The sequence below is a fragment of the Acomys minous genome (genome assembly GCF_964271855.1).
Source record: "Acomys minous genome assembly, chromosome: 9".
NCBI classification, from domain to species: domain Eukaryota; kingdom Metazoa; phylum Chordata; class Mammalia; order Rodentia; family Muridae; genus Acomys; species Acomys minous.
In genome coordinates, this window is record NC_140490.1 from 65,049,545 (window position 1) to 65,073,474 (window position 23,930).

Consider the following 23,930-nt stretch of genomic DNA (forward strand, 5'->3'; position numbering starts at 1 on the left):
GAATAGACTTCTTACCTCGCAGAGAATGTTCCTAGTAATTCATAGAAGTCTAAAGTTTTTTCTCCAGAATATATCTAGCCTTAGACAAAAGAAAATAAGAACCTACATATAAGCTGGATGATAACTTTTGAGATGATACAGAGGGATAGTCCAGCATTCAGTAGTTTGGGCACCAATCTCAGTAAGGTCCATGAGTAATAAAACAGAATTGAAGCATACTAAAACTAGAGCAACATAGCAGATTGACAAAGCTTTTGTACAAAAAGGCTGAAATACAGTTTTCCTTGACAATGCACATGCATACTTAAAACATTTCCTGAGTACAATAGATGAGGTAGAAGTGTAAAATGTATCCACTGGAGATATGTTAGAGGGGATTTAACTTAGTTTTTAGAGAGGATTAATTTCAGAAATGACAGTAAAGTGTTTTGTGAAGTTTCTAGAGTAGTGGAAACACTCATGTATGTCAATCCCCCATCTCACTTTTATCTCATTGTCTTTTATTTAGTTCACAGTTATTTAAAGGAGAGTTTTTGACTTAGAGTGCTTATACCATTGAGCAAGACATAGAGGATACGTTGTAAGTGTAGGAGTATGTATGGGCATAGGGATATATGATAATGTTCAATATAAATCATCTTAAGTAATTTATAGCAGGAAATCAGAAGAAAGATGTGATAGCAACTGCATTAGAGCTGACATAATATAACGATATGTCATCACATAGAGGAGCAGCTGTATGATGAGAAAAACCACACCTCATATACTGGATACATTTCTTCAGGTGGATTTCAATTACCACCCAGGTTATAGACAAAGCAATCGGGATTCAACTCTTAGGAAAAACAGCAGAAATAGAGACATCAGATACTTGAAGACCAAGAGAAGTTGGTGAATTAGTCAACATACAAGACTCTTGCAACATAAGGTGCAATAAGACCACTATATATATATATCTGTGGCATCCTAAAAGCTTCCATTAATGTATATTTAAACTTGAGTGTCATCATCAGTTCGAACTCTCCTATAGAGTAGTTAGTACAACTAACAATACACCAAAGCCAGTATATTGCTTCAGAAGAATTCAACTATGATGAAGGAGGACTCACTCAAATCCATTTAGCTTGTTCCTTGTTTTCTGGAGCACCAAGAGAAGTGTGACAATTGCCAACAATCATATCTTTGAATTGTCATCCCTTAATATATTTTGTCCCCTAGAAACATTGAAAAATTCAATGACTTTTGTATTGCAAATTGTAAAAACAAATCAATGGTCAGAAATACTCATACATATGTATTTGAGAATTGGTCTTTCTATGTATGGAAAAATTGTGTAGGCATTTTGATGGGGATTGCAGAGAATCTGTAGGTTGCTTTTGGTAAGTTGCCATTTATACCATGCTGATTCTCTCTATCCTCCAGCATTGGAGTATCTTCTGATACCTTCTTCAATTTCCTTCTTTAGAGACTTGAAGTTTGTTTATATAAATCTTTCACTTGCTTTCTTAGAGTTACACTAAGATTATGGTTTTTTTGTGGCTACTGTGAAGGAAGTAGTCCCCAAATTTCTTTCTCAGACATTTTGCCATTTGTATATAGGAGGACTACTGACTTTTTGGAGTTGACTTTTGCATCCAACAACTTTTGCTGAAGGTGTTTATCACCTGTGGAGTTCCTTGGTAGACTTTTTGGGGTCACTTATGTATACTATTGTATCATCCTCAAATAGTGATACTTTGACTTCTTCCTTTTCAATCTATAACCCTTTGATCTCCCTTAGTTGTCTTATTGCTCTAGCTAGGACTAAAAGTACTATACTGAAGAGATACAGAAAGAGTGTACAGTCTTGTCTTCTCCTTGATTTAAGTATCTCTCCATTTAGTTTGAGGTTGGCTATAGGCTTGCTATATTACCTTTACTATGTTTAGGTATGTGCTTCATATTCCTGATTTCTCACCTTAATTTAGAAAAACAAAAAACCTTGAATAGCGAAAACAATCTTGTACAATAAAAGATCATCCTGAGGAATATACATCCTTGATCTCAATTTGTACTATAAAGCAACAATGATAAAAACAGGATGGTACTGGCATAGAAATAGGCTGGTTGATCAATTGAATTAAATCAAAGAGACAGAAGTAAATCCACACACCTATGAATACTTGATTTTTGATAAAGAAGCCAAAACCATAAAATGGAAAAAAGATAGTATCGTCAACAAATGGTGCTGGTCTAACTAACTGGATGTCTACATGTAGAAAAATGCAAAAAGATCCATATACCCCTCAGTCACAGTCATAGGGGAGGGGAGTAAGTGGAAAATGGGAGGGAGGGAGGAATGGGAGGATACAAGGGATAGGATAACCATTGAGATGTAATATGAATAAATTAATAAAATATAAAAAATACAAAAAGATCCATATTTATCACCCTATTCAAAATTCAAGTGGAAGTGGATTAAAGACCTTAACATAAAACTAGACAAATTAAATCTGTTAGTAGAAAAAGTGGGGAAGAGCATAGAAGGAAAGGAAGAGCAAAGGAAACAATTTCCTGAACAGAACACCAATAGCTCAGGCTGTAAGATCAACAATTTATAAATAGGACCTCATAAAGCTGAATGTCTTCTGGACACTGTCAACAGAACAAAGTGACAGCCTACAGATTAGGAAAAGATCACCAACCTGACATCCAACAAAGGGCTGTTATCCAAAATATGTAAAGAACTCAATAAATCAAACACCAACAAACCTATTAATCCAATTAAAAAATGGGGTACAGAGCTAAACAGAATTCTCAACAGAGGAATAGCAAATACTTAACAAAATAATTAACATCCCTAGTTATTAGGGAAATGCTAATCAAAAGGACATCTTACACCTGTAGGCATGGCTAAGAACAAAAACTCAAGCAACTTTTAAGTAGAATTCTGTCTGTGGCAGAAAGGAGGACATTTTGCTTTGTGGCTTGTTTGCCACATTTGAAGCCATCTCCATAAGGTAGTTCTTTGATACTCATCATCTTCTTTGAGGTAGGCTGGGTGCTGTCAGGGTTTAACCTGTCTTGATGTCAAAGAATCTTTAAAATAATAAGAATATCTTTAACTGCCGTATTCCTTAGGTATCTGGGGTTTTTGAGGACCTTATCTAACTATTTACCTTATATATCTATAGAATCCTGTCTATCTGTTAAACCCAGGATGTATATTCTTGTGATAAATATAGCCTAGTAATAGAGTTTGATGGCCATACTCTGCCAAGACAGGGTAAGCAAGTCCTCAATAGTTCCTGCCTCACAAATATGTCTTTCAGATATATTAGGCCAGAAGGCTGAAGATGATGTTCCAACGTTATAGAACAGTTCTGGGTGACTGATCAGGTAACAAACTGTCTCTGTCCTTTTCTCATTTTGGAAGCAGATAATCTGCACCTCCTGTATACTCAGGTAATTTTATACCTTCTCAAGTTTCTGAGAGGGTTGAAGACCGGATAGTTTAGTTTTACAATTAAGCTTAGTTGTTTAGGGGTTAAGATATTTTTAGGTCTATATAAAAATTTTAAGTTGAAAGAGATGAGATATGATAGATATTCATTTATATTCAGAATTTTAGACTCACCAAGGTAGGAAAGATGTTCTCTTCAAGACTGTCAAATGCAAATAGCCAAAACATTATGAATGTAATATTTTTATAATTTTTTATTATTTCATAGTTCTTCTTGCTGTATGTAGTTTATTGTATTTATGTGCAATAATATAAATGTACATGTAAAAAAGAAAAAAACCTCAAGCAACAGCACATGCTGTCAAGGATGTGGAGAAAGGAGAACACTCTTCCATTGCTGGTGGGAGTGTAAACATGTACAGCCACTTTGAAAATCAATCTGATGCTTTCTCAGAAAATTGGGAATAGTTCTACCTCAAGACCCATACATACCACTGCTGCGCATATACCTGAAATATTCTTGTCCATACAACAAGGACATTTGCAAAACTATGTTCATAGCAGTGTTATACCAGAACCTGGATACAACCCAGATGCCCCTCAACTGAAGAATGGATAAAGAAACTGTGGTACATTTACACAATAGAATATCTTTTAGTTATTAAAAACAAAGAAATCTTGAAATTTGAAGCAAATGGATGGAACTACAAGTGATCTTTCTGAGTGAGGTAACTCAGACCCAGAAAGACTCCCATGGTATTTATTCACTTATAAGTGGATATTAGCACAAAATAGATCTCCTTTGAGAGACTTCATCTGGTGGGGGATGGGCACTCAACGCTGGACTCTGGGCAGAGCACTGAGAGTGGTAGGGTAGAGATGGGGCATGGAAGTTCAGAAAGGGAGCAGGAGCTCCACTTGGAGACCATCAAGGCCTGTGGATCTGGACCCAGGGGATCCTGCACAAACTGATGCACCAACCAAGGACAATGCATGCAAAGAACCAAGACCCCTGTTCAAATGTAGCTGAGTGACTGCTGATTCTCCACATGGTAAACCTCTGACATGTGCTCTGCTGCCCACGATTTGGTCACTGCCTCTTGGCAAGACAGCCTTGCGGGCACAAGAGGAAGGAGATGCAGGCTATCCTGATGAGACCTAACAGGCTGTGGCCAGACAGTGGGGTATGAGCCCCACCTCCTGTATCAGAGGTCTAGGGGATGCAAATAGGAAAGAAGAGGAAGGGAAGGTAGAAATGAGAAGATAAGACCTTGGGGATAGCAATCAAGATGTAATGTGAATAAATTGTAATAAACAAAATATACAAAAATGCTAATACATTTGATACTTATTTAATTGAAAAAGTTTTGAAAAACAAAATTAATACATTACGGAAATGATCCCTTTACCTACATTTCAAACTTGTCCTGTAGTCTCATCTATAGTCATCTCACTCTTGAAGCTCCGAGACTCTTCATGGCTGGCTAATCGCAGCCATCCTAAAAGTTTCCATTTTACAAACAGGACCAAAACAGGCATCTCCAATACCCAAGGTTTCAAATGTAACCAAGGTGCACTTCAGTGAGTAGTTATCTTAATGGCGGGCTAGCAACCTACCACACACTGTCAAGCCTTTGTTGCTCTGCATGACTCATTCATACCTTCAAACAAGTACCGTGAGGAAGACTCTTACACATGGCCACGGTCTGCTGCCAATGTGGAATACAGCCTAGGCCACCTTGGACACCAGTTTCTGTTTACTGACCCAAATACTTTTGTGATGTAGATCAGTATCTGGTCTACTATTTTAAAGTTTGTCTCTAATTGTCACCACACAGTGCAGTGTTATCCCAAGTGATGTCAAATATCTATTGTACCTAAAATTGAGAGGTAAATATGAATGTATAATCTGAACAAAAGAATGACAAGAAATAGGTTACCATGAGTAGGAAATGAAGTGAGTGCATTTATGGAAATAAGTGACAACCTGGAGTGCTGTGATACCTTGCCACTAGGAGTTTGTAAATGTTCCTGTCACTTAACAAAACAACCATCAACAGTTTTCCCTTTCTTAGGAATGGGTACTAGGTATAAAAACCACACACGGACTATAAGAGTTCACCAAAGACTCTTCTGCTGATGAAACTATGTAACTAGACAGTGTTGACAGCTACTAAAATGAACAGTTAAAGTGATCATCTCCAACAAGTAGCTATAATTTGAGGGAGTCTGACAGGGCAAAAACATCACAAGAGATTGGAATTCCCACCATCTCAAACACTGGGGACAGTTAATCAAAGTTGAGCTCCTGGCTGCATTAATCCTAAACTGTTCCTGGCCACATATGTCCATAAATCTGTTGCTTCAGTTTTCTATTTTGCCCAAAGATTCTGGAAACTAATATTTGAAATAAAATGGATTGTTTTGATTTAGCCTGGACAGACATGTTGGGGAGGTAGAACTTGATCTAATTCAAGTTTATGTATATATACATATATGCACACACATACATATATATACATGAGCTACATCACTTATATATAGGAATGTAATGGAATCTAATGGAATATTCCTAGGGGTAAGATATCTCAGAAATCCAGGTTGTCTATTATACAAACAGACTTTGTGAGATATATGATTTCCAACAATTATAGGCTTGACAGATACTGTTTCTAGGTCCATTTCTTTATAGCTGGAGAGTAGAACATTTGAACACTCTGCTGTTGGAATTCTTGATCTCCCCAGCTATACATAATCGACAAATCCATTTCATGTGTTCAGACTGAATAAATAAAAAGACACAGAAGCGAGGCAACAGCATTCACCTGTCTCTGCCTCCTGCTTGTAGAAGCAATATTACCAGTTGCCTCATCTTCCTTGCCATGGTAAATTGTGTCTTGCTGCAACCCAAAACGCAGTAGACTCTTCCTCACCAGAGGTTCCTCTGTCAGGGCTTTGATCATAGCCGTGATAAATGCAATCTGAGAACTTGTTATTATCAATAACTTAATCGTTTTCTTCACTTTGTGATACATCGACAGGGCCACTGAGTTTCTGAGGTATAGGCACCTCTCATTGCTTGAACATCCCAGGGTGATTATGAGATTGGGCCAATCTTTATCTATAAAACTTTGCTGTATCATCTGGATTCTTCTGTCTGACTGACACCAGACAGGCAGAACACAACCTGTTCATCACTGTTTTCTGTCTGCTAAGATGTTCTAGGCTCAGTGAGCAATGCTTACGAGTAAAGGTTCTCCTTTCTCATGAACAGGTTAGTTTCAGATAATTTCCCTTCCTTGGGTGATGTTCTCCAACTCTAAAATTCATCATATGTCCCAGTAAGACATATACTGCAAGCTTTTAACGTAAAATATACACTGTGCAATACTTTTTGTTGACCTCATTACCCACTTCTACTTTATGCTAATCCATTTCGCTTGAAATTATCCACCTCTGTATCCACACCACCCTCCTCACTGTCTGATGCATTAAAAAAAAATCATCATGAATTTCTAATCAATGACTTACTGCATTTGAAGCATCCAGCACGCATGTTAGCAGGAGATTGCTCCTGTATAATTTACAGTTTGAATTCAGTTAGCAGGACTAGTTCTGCAGAAGAAATTCCTGTGATGAGTCTCACACAGCCGCGTCTCCTTCACAACATTAGCTTGTTCATGTTAATAGCTGTACCTTTTCATCGCTTCAGTAAACTGTCTTGTTAACATGATAATTTCCCAGAAATCTGTGACATTTCAATTGGTGTTATCAATTTGGAGGGTCTTGTTTAGGCAGTCATATTGTTAAGTTTTCTTAGGAATAGCTTCCCTGCCATATATAGAAGTTAGTGTTTTATATCAGACATCCAGTCCTGGTCTGTGTACTCAATTCTTCTGTGATATTCTCTTTTTTCAAAGTTATTTATTTATTAATTCATTCATATTACATCTCATTTGTTATCCCATCCCTTGTATCATCCCATTCCTCCCTCCCTCCCATTTTCACCCTATTCTCCTCCCCTATGGCTGTGACTAGGGGGACCTCTTCCCCCTGTGTATAATCATAGCCTGTATATAATCTTGGTAGCCTGCTACCCTTCCCCTGAGTGCCACCGGGCCTCCCCATCAAAGGAACGTGGTCAAATATGGGGCACCAGAGTTTATGTGAAAGTCAGTCCCCACTCTTCACTCATCTGTAGAGAATGTCCTGTCCCTTGGCTAGATCTGAGTAGGGGCTCAATGTTTACTGCACTTATTGTCCTTGGTTGGTGCCATAGTTTGTGCAGAACCCGCGGGCTCAGATCTGCCTGTCATAATGTTCTGTTGTAGGTTTCTAGGACCCTCTGGATCCTTCTATTTACCCATTCTCCCACACTTCTCTCACCTACTGTCCCAAAAGGATGTCCTACATCTATCCCACTTTTTTGGTAGGTGAAGACTTTCATGCAACATGTCCCTTGGGCTACTGTCTAGTTATACGTGAGTATATACCATTTGAGTCTTTCTGCTTCTCGGTTAACTCACTCATTATGATCATTTTTAATTCAATCCATTTGTCCACAAATTTTGGGAATTCTTTGTTTTTAATAGGTGAGTAGTATTTCATAGTGTAAATGTACCACAGTTTCTTTATCCGTTCTTCTACTGAGGGACACTTAGGCTGTCTCTATGTTCTGGCTATTATGAATAAGGCTGCTATGAACACGGTTGAGCATATGTCCTTGTTGTGTGCTGGTGCATCATATATTCCAAGGAGTGGAATAGCTGGGTCTTGAGGAAGCGCTATTCCCAGTTTTCTGAGATAGTGCCAGATAGATTTCCAAAGTGGTTGTACTAGTTTGCATTCCCATCAGCAATGAAGGAGTGTTCCTCTCTCTCCACATCCTCACCAGCATGTAGTGTCACTTGAATTTTTTATTTTAGCCATTCTGGTAGGTATAAGATGGAATCTCAGTGTTGTCTTGATTTGCATTTCTCTGAAGACTAAAGACGTTGAGCATTTCTTTAAGTGTTTCTCAGCCATTTGATATTCCTCTGTTGAGAATTCTCTGTTTAGTTCTGAGCTCCATTTCTTAATTGGGTTATTTGGTTTGGTGGTGTTTAATTTCTTGAGTTCTTTATACGTTTTGGATATTAGACCTTTGTCAGAGGTAGGTCTGTGTACTCTTACAATCTTTCTTTCACTCCTTCTGTGATGTTCTCTTATACTTAGGTATAAGAGTTGTATTGTAAATTGGTCAACTGGGGCTCTGCATATTACAGTCAATTGCTCTCTGTGTTTGGAGCTATTATGGCTTTCTGTAACTATGTCTGATGTGAAAAAAGTTTCTTTGGTAAAAGATTAGGCTACATTTATCTGTGTATAAAAATAAGTATTTAGAATATAGTTAGAAAATATTCCAGTTTAGTGAAATGGCAATAGTCAATTCTCTTATATTATCCATGGGTAATGAGTACCAGGCATAAATTAACTCCTACTGAGTGGAGTGTAACATTCAATTAACTGATTGTTGAGTAACTCCAGAATATACACTTCATTATAACCATTTAGGAATGTTTCATCATCCTGTTCATTGTTCTTTCTAGACATGAAGAGCGCTGTAGACTGATGTCTTGTTTTCTCTCTTAGCAGCTTGTGCAGCTCCTTCTGGTACCCTGAGAACTATTGCTCAGGGAAGAAGCTTTCATATCATTTCTGCCCAATTCCTCCAAGTCTCTTGTCCAAGATGTGTGGTGTCTTCATCAGTAGGTGGAATGTCCAAATTCTTCTCCCTTCTCCTGGACTTACAGCCATCCTATACACGAAGGCCCAGAATATTTGTATGGTAAATACAATTTTACAGGAGTAAATGAGAATATTAAGGGATGCCAAAGGAGACTTTGAGATTAATTTTGCCAGTAGGCCTTACATTCAGATAGATTTACCTTTTTATCAAGTTTAGAATTCTGGCAACATCCTCTGTTCATCTCATCTCTTTTACTCATATTTCCCTTGTAGTCTTTCTTTTCTCCTCACCCCACAGTGCATTTCACTTTAGTTAATCCATGACATTTCATGTCCTGTTTATGAGGACTTTTTCTGGACTGTCTCTCATAGTCTGAGAAACTCCTATAAAATCCTTAATATATGCAGGAAAAGAGTCTGACAACTACACTTGCCCTTAAAGGTCCGAGAGTGAGAGAAGAGACAATCCTAGTGTTTTAAAGAAGGAAAAAAGCTGAGAGACCCTCAACAAATCACCTTTCTGCATATGAGTAAAGACAATGTCTTTATAAATTACTGTTAGGGACAATCAAAAGGGACAGATAATGGCATTCCATCCCTCAAGTAAACTTCTGTATATAGACCTCACTTTGTGATTTTAATTTATTTATTTTGTTACTTTATGCACTTGGGTATTTTGTTTGCATGTATATCTGCACACCACATGCATGTAGTGCTTGCAGAGGTCAAATATGGCATTAGATTCCTTGGAACTACTTTGATAAATGGTGGCTAGTCTACTATGTGTGTGTGCTGGGAATCCAACTCACGTCCTCCAGAATTGTCAGTGGCCTATTCCACTGAGCCATACCCTATGTCCCAGAATTTGCTTTTAAATCAATTCTGATTCTACTTGAACTAAAGGAGAAAAAAAATTCAATACCAAGAAGGGGAACTGGAATGATCTACTGCCATTACAAGATGTGATTGATAACCAAAATGTTCTTGAGTGCCTATTGGTAGAAACCAAATTTTGAGCAAATTTCTTCCACAATGAAGGCAGAAAGAGCAAATTTTAGTGGATGGCTTATACTATGCAACTGTTCCACTGATAAACACTAAATTCTTTAGCTTTTCCACCTGTATATGTCTTAGGGATTCTTTAGTGTAACCAACAACATAGACACCTGTTACTTCCAGGGAATGAATTAAATTGTAATCAACAATAAATCTTTGATATCATATGATAAGGCACTGAAATTCTCAGACTGTCAGAGAAAAGGGAATCCAGAATAAGGGAGAGAATGAAACATCATGGAAACATCAGTCTTTACAGCTTGATGATTCTGCAAAGGGGGTAGAGGGAAAGTAGTAAACACTGCATATGAGTTAAAGTTAATATTGGCCTAGAGAAGCCATATTAATCCAGTCTGAATAGAACATATAAAATTTGTTAAGGTGATGCAAAAGAGATAAAAATACAAAGGAGCATTGTTGATGACAGCTGTAGAGAAATCACGAGCCACTTCATAGTTGTATTATGGTATATATCAGACTATTTAAAATTTTTGGACTATTTAGGGATGAGCTAGTTCCATATTATTTGTATTGTTGGTCAAGTCACTGAAAATGTGGTCTCATAAAAAGTGCCTGGCTTTTGTAATAGATCATAATATATTTGGTAGATTTACTCTTAATATCATTCCTTGAGTCTAACAATTTGTCACACATTGATTTTCTGTCATTCTAATAATAAGTTGTGAATCATGTAGTCACACACGTAAGATGTTATTTGTGAAGCATTTGACTAGAATATAACAATGGGATAGACAGATTTTGTATTACATCAGTAAAAAATTATGACCAATTCACTTTTTAGACTTCAGCATTGCTAAAGTGCCAGCTTTTAATATTAAAAGAACAGACTCAGGGGAAGAGGTCCCCTTCTGTCACAGACCTAGGGCAGGGGAATAGGGTGAAAGAGGGAGGGAGGGAGGGAGGAATGGCAGGAGACAAGCAAGGGGATGACAATTGAGATGTAATCTGAATAAATTAATAAAAAATATTCAGGAAATGAAATTTTCTTATGGAGTAAGAAATCCTCAAGACCAGTTGTCGTGTACTTCTTGAGGTGGCTCAGGATCTGCAGTCACTGGCTACATGAAACTGTACGCTTCCAGGTTGTGAAAAAAAAAAGAGAACAGATTCATTGAACCCAACACCTTTTAAAGGTAAAAACTAAGGAATGCTTCACCCCAATGCATCAAGGGATATTTCAAACACAGGTTTATTTTTTGAGATGAAATGTGATGGACCACTAGCTAATTAATTGAAGATCTTGAGATAATTGTCAATCTTACTGCAGTGTTCGTGCAGGTAGCATCATGGGTTATAAAAAGCAAATAGTTTCCTTCATTAACTGACTCCAGGAACAGCAGTCTGGGTCAGAGAGGACATTCCTAATTTTCTGCAACTCCAGTCTGAATCTAATCACCAAGGAGGGAATCAGTGAGGTAGTGAGACACTTATTTTAGTATTTTTGGGTCCCTATTCTTTCTAAATACTGAATATATATGAGAAAAGTAAGGATTGTCCAATACATATTTTTTTAATGGTTCTGGGCCAGATTACCCAAACGGATAGATGTTTTGGCATATGTGAAATCTCATATAAAGTATGCTTTTACAAGAGTTGACAAATGAATGGGAGGCAAGTTGCTACTCAATTCTAGATCTGGATGTGACAAAGAGACAGTAAAGCCAATAGTTTCATTCATTTCTTTTACTAAAGGAATATTACATTTCTCCTGTAAAGTCCCAGAATTATTCTTTGTATCTCATGGGTTCTGATATTACATCACGTTTATTTCTTGCTTTCTATGAAATCAATTCTCTAAATAATGCATGAATCCCATTCCTTAGAACCAATGAAGCTCGCACTTGATGGTTTAAGATGCAAACAGTCAAGGGATGACTGTACAGAGATTTCCTGAGGTAACTGGGCATTTGCCATTCTGAGCAGGAAAGGTACTATATCCCAATTACTGTGAGGACAAGTTACTTTCTACTGAGATCTCTGGATGTGAGGTTCTGAGAAAATGATCATTTAGAAGGGTGGAGTTTTCAGCATTCTCCCTATCACGCAAGGCGAAGCATTTAATAATTCATTCGTTGTCACACAGACCTCCTGACTTAAGCAAGTGAAAAGCTAAAAAGTGTCAGCAGATTGCTCACCTTGCTGAACATTATCTTTCTTCTCAGCAGGTGTCTTTTTTTCCCCTCTCAATCTCTCTGGTTTTAGATAGGAGAACAGTGGGGGCTCCTTGGATGACAGACATTTCAGTCACTAGATGGTACAATGGGTTGGTCCAGGCACTCAACAGACTGTGTACCGCTTTCAGTATGACTTCTTGCTAAGCAACTATCATTGAACAATCATTTTGAAGTCAGATGATATCAGTTAAAAATAGAGGTGGGCTTTGCTTAAAGACGCTGAAATAAATTTTCCCTTTGTTATTCATATCGGTACTGGAAACATAGCTTTGTAGATGATACGATGTAAAATGTAGCCAGCGACCTTGTGTAGCAGGATTTTAGAAAAGGTTCAATTCAGAAAGGCCAGTAGAGTGCTTTGTGAAGTTTTCAGAAATTTAGTAACTGTCAAAAAAAGACAATGTTTTCCTCAAATTCCATTTTTACACTTCATTGTTTATATTGCATTTTTAAAAGTGAGAATTTTAGGCCCACAAAGTGCTTCTGTCTTTAATCAAAACACGGATGGTGGGTCAGATATGTTGGTAAATGGAAGCATAGGGTGGAACATAATGGTTGAGGTAAATTATTTTCAGATGATTTATGGTAGAAAATCAGACAATGAGCAATCATAACATTATAAATTAGATTTAGTATGATATGTAGACTCATCACTACACAGGGGTGAAGGGTTTCTGCTGAAGAGTATAATAGAGAAATGATTGGAATTCTTTCTCAAATGACTTTCATTTATTAACCAGTTGAAGGCAGAGAAGTCAGTTAGAAATTAACATGTAGCAGCAAACAGAAGTGAAACCTAGAGAAGATCTGAAAGTGAGTAAAAGGTGTGAATGGTTAGTTCTATAAACTTCTGCCAAAACAGACCCCATTAGCAACATGATAAACACTGACTGTGTATAAGCTGTTATTAATATATACTAAACCATAAATATCAGTGTCAGTTCAGATATTCGTTCAGAATAACATATTGCATTCTAGAGGGTAGGCTTTGGTGAGAGGCTTTTATCCATTGATAATTTATAGATCAGTTAAAATATAAATTTGAAGATTTAACTTATAAATGATTATTTATATTGTATAACTTTTGTTGCTTGATCTGCCAATCTTTTCCTACAGCTGTGCTTGCATACCTGCTGTAGAGGCTGTCATAACCCAAAGTGAGGCAAGGCCAGTGGACTGCTTTAGAATTTGGGGGCCTTGTTCCTTGTTTTCTGGAATAGTGAGGAAAGAAGAGTAGCAGATGCTGAGGGTCACATGAATGAACCCTCTGCTTCTCTCTCTCTGCACTCGCTTCTTTATTCTAATATCCTTACCCTCTCCTGTTTAACTCTTCCTGCTTCATTAGTGCCATTTCACCTTTCATATTACTACATTCCATCTTCTTCATGCATCCTAGCTTAATCCTTCTTCACTCATACCTGAGTTTATAAGGAGTAGTTTCTACCTCCCCTCTCTTTAAAGCCACCCTCTGTATCTCCTTAGCAATTTTCCAACCTCTTTGTGTATTACAAAGACTCAAAGATAATATCCATAAATGAGAGGAAATGTGATGTCTTTCTGTCTGGGTCTAGATTTCCTCACTCAAAATGATTGTTTCCAGTTCTAGTCATTCAGTTGCAAATTTCATAATTCTGTTTTTCTTAAAGGCTCAATTATATCCCATTGTGTAAATGTGCCACATTTTCATTATAAATTCATCAGGAGATGGCTATATAGGGTTGTTTCATTTACTCACTATTGTAAGCAAGATAGCTTTGTGGAGAAGACTTAAACTGGGTACATTTCCGCCACATTGCACAAAACTCAACTTCAAATGGATCACGGAGCTCAGCATAAACCTGTTACCATGATTCTGACAGAAAAGAAAGTAGGGGATACACTTGAACCTGTTTTCTTGCTCTATTGATTAACAGTTGTTGTGTTCTTATCCTTGTGATGGCTTCTTGTCTGACATTTGGATCACTGTGCTTTTCCTATTAGGCTATACTGCATCCTGACTGTTAACATGGAGGGGGCCAGTTTAGGGAGAATATTTGGAAGTCAGTGATTTCTTTAAAAGTTCAGTGACCATTCCTTCAACTTTGAGATTATTATAAAAGTTATCAGTGCCCTCTCTCCACATAACTGTGGAGAATGTCCTGTCCATTGGATAGATCATAGTAGTTGTTCAATGTTTACTATTGTATTGTCCTTGGTTAGTGCAATAGTTTGAGCAGAGCCCACTGGGTCCCGATCCACCCATCATGATGTTCTTCTTGTAGGTTTCTAGGACCCTCTGGGTCCTTCTATTTCCCCATCTCATATATTTCTCTTACCTTATTCTGCTCTCTATATTTCTTAATAACCTATTTTGAAATGTTCACTGAATCTTGAGTCAGATCATTTATTTATTTTATTTCTTTCTGAGCATTTGAATGCAAGACTATAGTAACAATACAGGCTGTAAACTTTAAACCCCCTACCCAGATCTAGTCAACGGTCAGAACGTTCTCCACAGTAGAGTGGAGAGTTGGATATGACTTTCTCTGGTGCCTCATATTTGACCATTTTCCCTGGAGGGGGAGACCTAGTGGCACTCAGAGGAAGGACAGCAGGTTACCAAGAAGAGACTTGATACCCTATGAGCATATACAGGGGGAGGAAATCCCCCTCAGGAACTGTCATAGGGGAGGGAAATAAGGGGAAAATGGGAGGGAGGGAAGAATGGGAGGATACAAGGGATGGGATAACCATTGAGATGTAACAAGAACAAATTAATAAAATAATATATATCTTGGAAAAAACAGAAACAATAATCAAAATCATGTAAAAAACATTCATAAGTTTGATGCAGTTTAACCTTTATGAATCCTTTCCTTTGTCTTTGTGAGTCATGGAAGATAGTTAATCATTTGCTGCCACAAATTAGGCACATTAGAGTAGTAATGCAGGATTAAAATACAGATGTATAGAGGCTTTTTAGTGTGCAAGCAATGTTCCCTTAACTTAGCAACACCAAACTCCTTTCTCTTTATGCTTAGGTTGTCTCTACTTCATAGATTTGTTTTTTTAGTCTAGATTATAGTAACCAATATAGTATCTGTCAAGGGAATCAGTCTTAATATAGCATGAACATATTTGGCTGCATCTACAATATGTTTATTACAATTAGATTAGTATATATGTGAGACTTGGTCTGATAACTGTCCATAGTGATAGTTCACAGAAGTAGTCACCCATTACTAGATCAGTTTCAGTTAAATTTTTATAGATCAAGCAAAAAGAACATGAGCGAACCCATGCCATAATCTCTTACCTTTAGCACATTTACATCTAATCCACTGGTAGTAGTGTGTGTTAATGGGAGGCCAATCGGACCTCACTGTTGTACAGGTGTGACCTAGGTTACTTAGGAAACCTAAATAACCCAGCCTTGGGATTTTTCAATAATGTTCTGGATTTTACTTGGGCTTATTCCAACCATACCTGGTATTTACTTTAGATTCTTAAATGCTGCCTTTATTTTTCTTTTAGATGGCTTTCCAAATCTATAGGACATTACATGTTACTGTTATATAATGCAACCTTTTATAGGTGGTCATCAGAATTTTTGAAAGAAGAGTCCCCTGCTGCAAAGAAGAACAAATTGTGTTGGAAACAAGCTTTCTTCTGGAATTCTCAATAACAAAACAGCAACAAATTAAGACCTTCCAATAAGCAGTGAAGATCTCGCTGCTTCTTTCACTTGTCTTCTCCAAAGAACAGTACCATACACAATAGCATGTATTCCTGGCACCACTGCAGTTAGCCTTAGAAAGCACACTTTTGTTATTGTTAGCATGAACTATCAACTTGACATGATCTGGAATCACCTAAGATACTACGATTTGAGCAGAAGTGGGGAAGCTATCTCTCAAGCTTGCCTCACATTTTGGCAGTATTGTACATATGACATTGTACATGTGACAGGTGGCTTTGTCAACATGAAAGAGGGCTTCTTGGGTTTGCATCAAAATTCCAAAGAGCCACCATGCATGTTTGCCTTCCCTGTAATGAGTTCTGAAAGGCCACTGGATGAAATTGTAATGGTATGTACAACTTAATGTCAGTAGAGATCGCAGTATATTACAAATGTGAAGTCCATCAAACTGTCCATGGGGGAAACTTCACGCATCAATTGGAACCAGCCAATGAGAGATGTCATCTCTACTACAGGCATCAGAGGTAGAGGGGTGGTGCCAAGACAACTCCATAGAGCCAAAGCGATTCCATCATGAATTCCAGATGCCAAGCACAGAATTTCAGCATTTGTTGCTTGCTTTTGAAGGCTTGTGGCCGTATCATCCTTGATGTGGCCCATTTCTCCAGTTTAGAATAGGAATGACCTTTGTGATCTTGCACATTGGAAGTGTGAATTGTGTTTTAATTGTATAGATTCTCACAGTTAGATTGTTTTGGATCCCAGAAGAGATTGTGGGTTTATGAACAGTGTTGTGACTGTGAAAAGCGACAGAGACTCATGGATAGATTCAATGCATATTGGCTTATAATGAGTTTATGAGTTTATGTGGAAATGAGGAACAATTTGAGGCTTAAAATTGTATGGTCTTGAGTCAGGTTAACAGGGTTTAGATTTATCATGGTCAATACAGACTGACAAATACAGATTGATATGAACAAGAATCACCTAAAAGACAAATATATGTACATTTCAATGAGGAAATTTTATATGAGGATGCCAGAGCAGAAGGTTCTCTCTAAGTGTGAACAACACTCTTCCATGTGCTTTGTCTCTGAGTGAATAAAAAAAGGTAGAAACCATGGAGCAACAGAATTTCTCTCTCTCTCTCTGCTTCCTGACAATGAGAGCTGTGTAAGCAGCTGCCTACCTCATCTGCTATATTGTAATGTGTCTCTGTGCAATATAGCCCATAATAAATGCTTCCTCACTGCAACTAGATTTTTGATCAAGTATTTGATCATAACTATGATAAACACAATTTGGACAATTGTTATTACCCATTGGCTAGTCTTCCTCATCTTGATTACTGACAGGCATTGGTGGAGGGATCTCCATTGCTTGGACTAGCCAGTAGTACGTGGAAGACTTCACTTCTCTTCTTTAGAATTTTGTCTTATCACTTGGCTCCAGTGTGTCTGTCCGCCTCCAGGCTGACCTTGTGGTCACATCCTGTTTACGTCCATACTTTTCTGACGAAAAAGCCGAGGGCTACATGAACAATGTTCACAGCCAAAGGCTGTCATTTCTCATCATTACGCACGTTCGATTCAATTGTATGCGCAAAGGTAATACTCTCCAATTCTCTGATATACTCCAGATCTCCCAAGAGGACATATTTCACAATCTTAAGGTTTTTTCCCAAATTAAAATATACACGGTATGATATCTTTGGTATAGATAATTTTGTATTCCTACCTTAATATAAATATATCTAATTTAATATTTCTATCACCATATCTATAACCTCCTGTTCCCTGTCTCTGATGAATTTCAATTTTTTCATGAATCAGTGCTTAATTAGCGTCAGCATTCGCTCAAACAAGAGCATTGAATATATTTTTTCGACATAAAATTTTATTTATTATTTGGGAGTTTTGCATCATGAACCTTGATCACACTTACTTCTTTATTCTCTAATTTCTGCCCCTCAGTCATTGTGACTTCACGCACAAAAGGAAGAAGGAAAAAGGAGTTCGATTGGTGTTGCATACGTACTTACCAGAGCATGGTCAAATCCCCGGTAGCCATCCCTTTAAAGAAAACAGATCTCACCCCACCAGCACCTCCGCCAGAAGCCTTCTGTTATGAAGATCTAACTTCAGTATCCTTGTCACAATGTTCAAGACTTCTCTTGCATGGTTTCCTTTCCAGGCTGTTACTTTTTGGAGGGGATTGGTGTGGCGTGGGCATAGGAGTTGTCACAGAGGCCTTTTATGTAGCTCTTTCTCAACTGAGAGTCTGAAGTCATCGATGCCACTGCAAATGTAGCTTCTATATTGTTATAGTATCAACACATTCAAAAGTCATCAGTGCTGAACAATCACATGTGCAAGCACCACTAACCATTCCTCATGAGAAATGCCTGGGTGGATTTCCCAACAAGAGACATTTTCTTCACCTAAACATAGGCTCACTGGTCATCTTCAGTAAACTGTCCTCCCTCTTAAGCCTTCTCAAGAAATTCTTCTTTGGAACAGTCCCATTTAACGTGCAATTCTTATTTCTGTTCTCTTACTTTATTCAGTTTTCCAAGCCAAATTACTCTGCCATCATTGTTACTCAGACTCTTCTATGTTTCTCCCATACTATGCTATAGTCTAGGCAAGACCAGAGAGGTTCTAAAGAGAAATGCATGCATACACCCTCACAGTTGGAGTGTTTAACAGGCACATAGAAAATAAATGGTGATGCCTACCTTTGAAAAAAATATACAACAACCTTACAAACTTAATTACTACAGGAATGAACTAGCTAAAAAGGAATTCTATCAGGCAGAAATTCAGCTAGAATTCTTGGTTGAGGAATAAATATGTCATAGTTTCTTAATAATTATTTTATACGTTGTCATAATTACAATAGAAAGTTTTAAAAGTTATTCCGATCTTTTCTGCACAATACTAAAATGCAGTACCTCATCCCCTTTTATCACCTAAAGCAAGATTATTCAAAATGACTCTAAACTATGGTTTCTAAAATGTAGGCATAGAGATTAAACCACAATCGGAATAACTCCAGGAAAAATAGATTACTCAGGACAGTAAACATATTGAATACTATGTCAAGCCAACTGTGAATGTTCTATTCATGTTAGTAAACAAAATTCAACAATTTCACCTTTTGCAGATGGGCACTAAGAATGCAAAAACAACAACAACAAAACAAACAAACAAACAAAACAAAACAACAAAAAAACCTTAACCTAGACTGTGAGAGTTCACCAGATTCTAAGCCATGCAACTGAACTAGGTTCTTATTGACTGGAAAGCAAACAATAAAATCCTCTTTCCAAATGCAAAAACTCTTCTTCTCTTTAAATTCGTCTACATGTAATTGTAGGCAAACAACACACAAGGATGATTGAATTGATGGGAAACATATCAATACATGGGGATTCTCTCCATTCCAATCACTAGGACTGTTTCATCTAAGCCTGGCTTCTGGCTGCTTTAAGACACGACCGCTCCCTGGTATCTACCTATCCAAACATTGTGAATTACCTTTACATATCCACCCAAATATTTAGAAAACAAATTTATAAAAGAAAATGAATTTATTTAGTGGAGTCTGAAAAACATATTGGGAGAGAGAAGGATTAAGCTACCTTTCTAAGTACTTTTATGATGTATGTAGATTCATAGATTGGGGCTACACCATTTATAGATTGGAATGTGAGAGAGTTTCAGTGGTGAAGTTCTAGGGGCAAGGTGACAGGCTAGCCTAAATTTTATTCTCTTCTCTTTTACGTATACCTGTTTTGTGGGGAGTGTGTTTATTGCCAATAGGCTTGGCAGATCTCCATATATTTGCTAGCAGGGAAGTAGAAGAGTCTTCAGAATTCTTTTGTAGGTATTTCTGATTTCCCAGTTACTGGATACCCAACAAGCCCACTAATTTTTAATTATAAGGTGTCAGACAAATATAGATGAAGGATAGAACTTCAGAATTTACCTTTAATGAACTGTACTCCTTCTACAGTCAAAGATTCAGCAAATGATTATATTTACAGCAGTGGAAAATTCGTTAAATTTCAGAGGCTGTCATGTTAATTGGGGTTGTGAATCCACAAAGATGACTGAAAAAGTAAATGTAGACAAGGAGTTCATGCAAAGGGAAATTCAACAATAATTTTGCTGATCTCAAACCTTAGTTCTTTCAAAAATGTGCATGGTTTAGCCAGTTGCTATGTTCCTGAGCCTCTGTTCAGAACATGGGTTAACTGTAAATATAAGAGGGTGTAAATACTGATATCCTGCTTAGGTGTAGAATGCTGGTGCCTCGGTGGATTCTATACCAAAGAAAATCAATCCGAGACAATCTGAAAATAGGTTTAGAACATTGAACAGGAATGGGTGAGTTTAGGTCCAGTTCCAGGAATGTGAAGCTGATTTAGCATTTCCTGCATTGAGCAATTATCCTGCCCTCGGTAGCTCACACTGCACTTTTGTCTGGTGAAAGAAGATAATAGCAGGGGTGAGTTTGCAGGTAGCATTCTTGATATATGTCAGAATTAGAGAGTTTTGCCTGAGGGAATGAAATATAAATTTAAATTGCTTGTTTAGAGGAAAGGAGAGCCTTTGGGGGAAGACACTTTTAATCTAGCCCGGGACCCATTTAATATATAAGTCTGCCTAATGACGAAACAGTGGATCTGAGGCAATTTAGAGGTCATGAAACCAACAGACCTTCTAAAGAGGAGTATGGAGTGAGGGAAAGATGGGCCTCTTTTTCAATGCCCCCTACTGTGTGCAGCACTGTGAATTCCTCCTACATTATCTATTGAAGAACTACTACATAGGAAAGCCAAATGCTTCACAGAGAGTTTGCGTGTTACAGAGAGTTTAATATGTCAGATTCTCTCCTTTCCCTACTGTATTGAGAACTTAATTGAAATAAGAAATGGAACTTAGATATCTACTATCTCAGCAAAATTGTTGTAGGAAGCATGGCTAACTTTGTGGAGCTCAGTATGAAAGCCAAGGTGATAATTGTTGGTCTAGGTATCTGGAAGTTTCCTTCAAACCAAGACAAGGAAGGTAGCCATTCATTGATATTGGATACTATACATAAATCATATTATAACAAGAATGGAGTGGGAGAATATCAAAGAGAATGATGCGAATCAGAAGCACCTATTCATTGTCAGCAAGTTGTGGCCTACCTGCTTTAAGGAAATTTGATAAAAGAAGCCTTTCAGACGAGCCTCATGGATCTCTTAATGGGCTACTTGCATCTGTGTTTAATGCACTGGTCCAAGGAACTTCAGCCAGGAAAGGAGTCATTCCCCGATGGTGATAAAGACAATGTTCTCACCAGCAAAATAATGTTTCTGGATGCCTGAGAAGTGATGAAAGAATTGATGGATGAATAGTTAGTGATAGCTTTGGAGGGACTGACAGCTGCATGAGACAGTGAACATAGGATATTCCTTCAATGCAAAATTGAAGCTGAATTAGCTGATGAGGCAGCCCCATGGGATATATTCTTTGCTGATGGGAACCTTGCTCCTCTTGAGTCTTATTTAAGTCAAGCCTATATGATACAAAGCTGAGTGGCCTTGACATAGGAAAAAATCTAGGGCAATGCTCTATTTAAACTGTCATGTTCAAGCAGCTGCAGACTTGCAGGGAAATGTGATAGAGAAGTAAATAAACATTTCTTTCACCAACTTGGTTGATAAATTGTTTGTAAAATGCCAGAAACTTTGGTCATATTTGAGAATATAAAAAATATAAAAATAAAGTAATAAATAGTAACAAACATTAAAATAAATAGAACTTTTATTTTTTTAATTGTACTTACTTTTCTTTATTTTTTGAGAAATTTTTTACATGGCCATATTATAGTTATGTCATTTTCACTCTTTTCAGCTGACTCCAATGTTTTCCTTTCTGTCCTTGTTACACTCTTCTTAATTCATGACTTCTTCTGTAACTGTTTTTGCTACATACCATACAAATTCCGTGCAAATACCCTATTTAGTCTGATTAGTGTTGCATATATATTACATATATGCATATATACACATATACACAAACACACACACTCTTAGAACTTACAATTAGTATTGGTAAAGTTAACATGGGGCTTATCATTGTATAAAATGTATTCTCCCTCATCTACTGACTTCCTATCACTCACAAATCCAGATGTTATAAGATTTTATGAAGATCCGTGTTGGCATATTAACTGGTATGGTGTCCTGAATGTCTTGTACAGGCAATAGCATTGTTAAGAGCCTATGGAAGAAGCATCCCTGGCAGATCTAGAAAACACTCTGAATCTTACCACATTACAGCTCCCCACCTTCTGTCGTGTTACCGTAGTCTTCAGGGTAGTAGTTTTGTTATAGATGTTCCATTTGGATATGTACACCATAATCTCTGCACTTTGTTTAGTTGTGGGTCTCTGAAGTAATACCTGAGTTGGACAAAAAGAAGATTTTTGGGTGAAGGGTAAAAGATACACTTACATATGGATATAATAAGCATTTAGAAGGCAGTTGGATAAGACACCAATTTAACAACATGCTAGCAGTAGATTCTCCTCATCATCTCTGGGTTCTTGTCTAGGCTTACAATACCAGGCAAGCGTTCTCTGGTATTAGGTGGTCTTATGTCTGTTCAGGTAGTTACTTGGCACTCCTAAGATATTAGAACCACTATTGTACTGTAAGTAATATTTTGCTAGCCTGGTCATTGTTTGAATAAGAATTTTTGGTAACATTTTTCCTTTTTAATCATGCATAGGACCTTGGAATAGGATTAGAGAAATTCTGTAGAGTAGAGTTTCCAGTTTAGTACCAATCTGATTCTTCCAAGACTTATGATTAAATTATGTGAAATCTTCACAGGAAGATAATACCTGAAATTATGGCAGGTAACAAAGAGTTATTTAAAAAGATGTTTCATTCTAGACAAGGGTCTGTCATTCCTCCTGACAAACCAACTGTATTTGAGCTTGGTAGAGTAATGGATATCTTCCACTGTAAAATATCATCTCCCAAATGCTTAGAGGTGACAACACCTCCAGAGCCTTCAACATTAAAAGCAATATTTGGAAATCTTTCATTATATTTTGTTAACATTTTCTATCTCACTGATGCAAACAACCAAAACAGAAATGCAGCAGATGGGAATTTGAAGAACATTATCATATATGAGTGATGAAAGGTACACTCAATGCATGAAGCTTTTGAAAGTATCCTGTTTATCAATGTGATTATCTTTCTTCTAATATTAAACTCACAGGTGATAATAAGTGAAGAAGCCGAGTGTATGCAGGACAGCAAGATGAATATGGCATGTGTGGTGAAAGATTTTTTGCAAAATATTGTTGTATTATAGACTAAGAAATGGAGTTATCAATGTATGGTTATAAAAAATAGGAAGACTACAAACCCATTATATTTTATAGAGTAATTTTATAATGTAAGTATTTTATGTATTCTATATTTCTATTCTCTAGTAATAACAAGTTCCAAAGTATTTGAATTCCTTAACATTTCAAATAAATAATAAAATTCTGGAATAGGAGAGTACTGCCCGACTCATTTATCTGAACTAATATTACATTGATACTACAAATAGACACAATAAAAAAGAACATTGTAGAAAAATTACCCATGAATAACATAGTCTAATATTTTAAACAAAATACTGGCAAAGTCACTTTAACAACAGAGTTGAGAGATCATTTACCATGGTCAGCTCGATATCATTCAAGTATCTAAAGTTTGTTTTATGTACTCAAATCAAGATATCTGTTCCTGTAAATGATGAGCAATGAATCA

At 37.1% G+C, this 23,930-nt stretch overlaps 1 pseudogene across 1 annotated transcript in view; it reads right to left on the reverse strand.

The window, feature by feature from the left end:
* The window catches only part of LOC311605020 (lysophospholipid acyltransferase LPCAT4-like), a 45,205-nt pseudogene extending 38,728 nt beyond the window's left edge, over positions 1 to 6,477 (reverse strand). Inside the window, exon 1 of the transcript in view lies at positions 6,303 to 6,477. The product of the transcript in view is annotated as a lysophospholipid acyltransferase LPCAT4-like (transcript). The remainder of the gene's footprint in view (positions 1 to 6,302) is intronic.
* Positions 6,478 to 23,930: the final 17,453 nt, after the last annotated feature.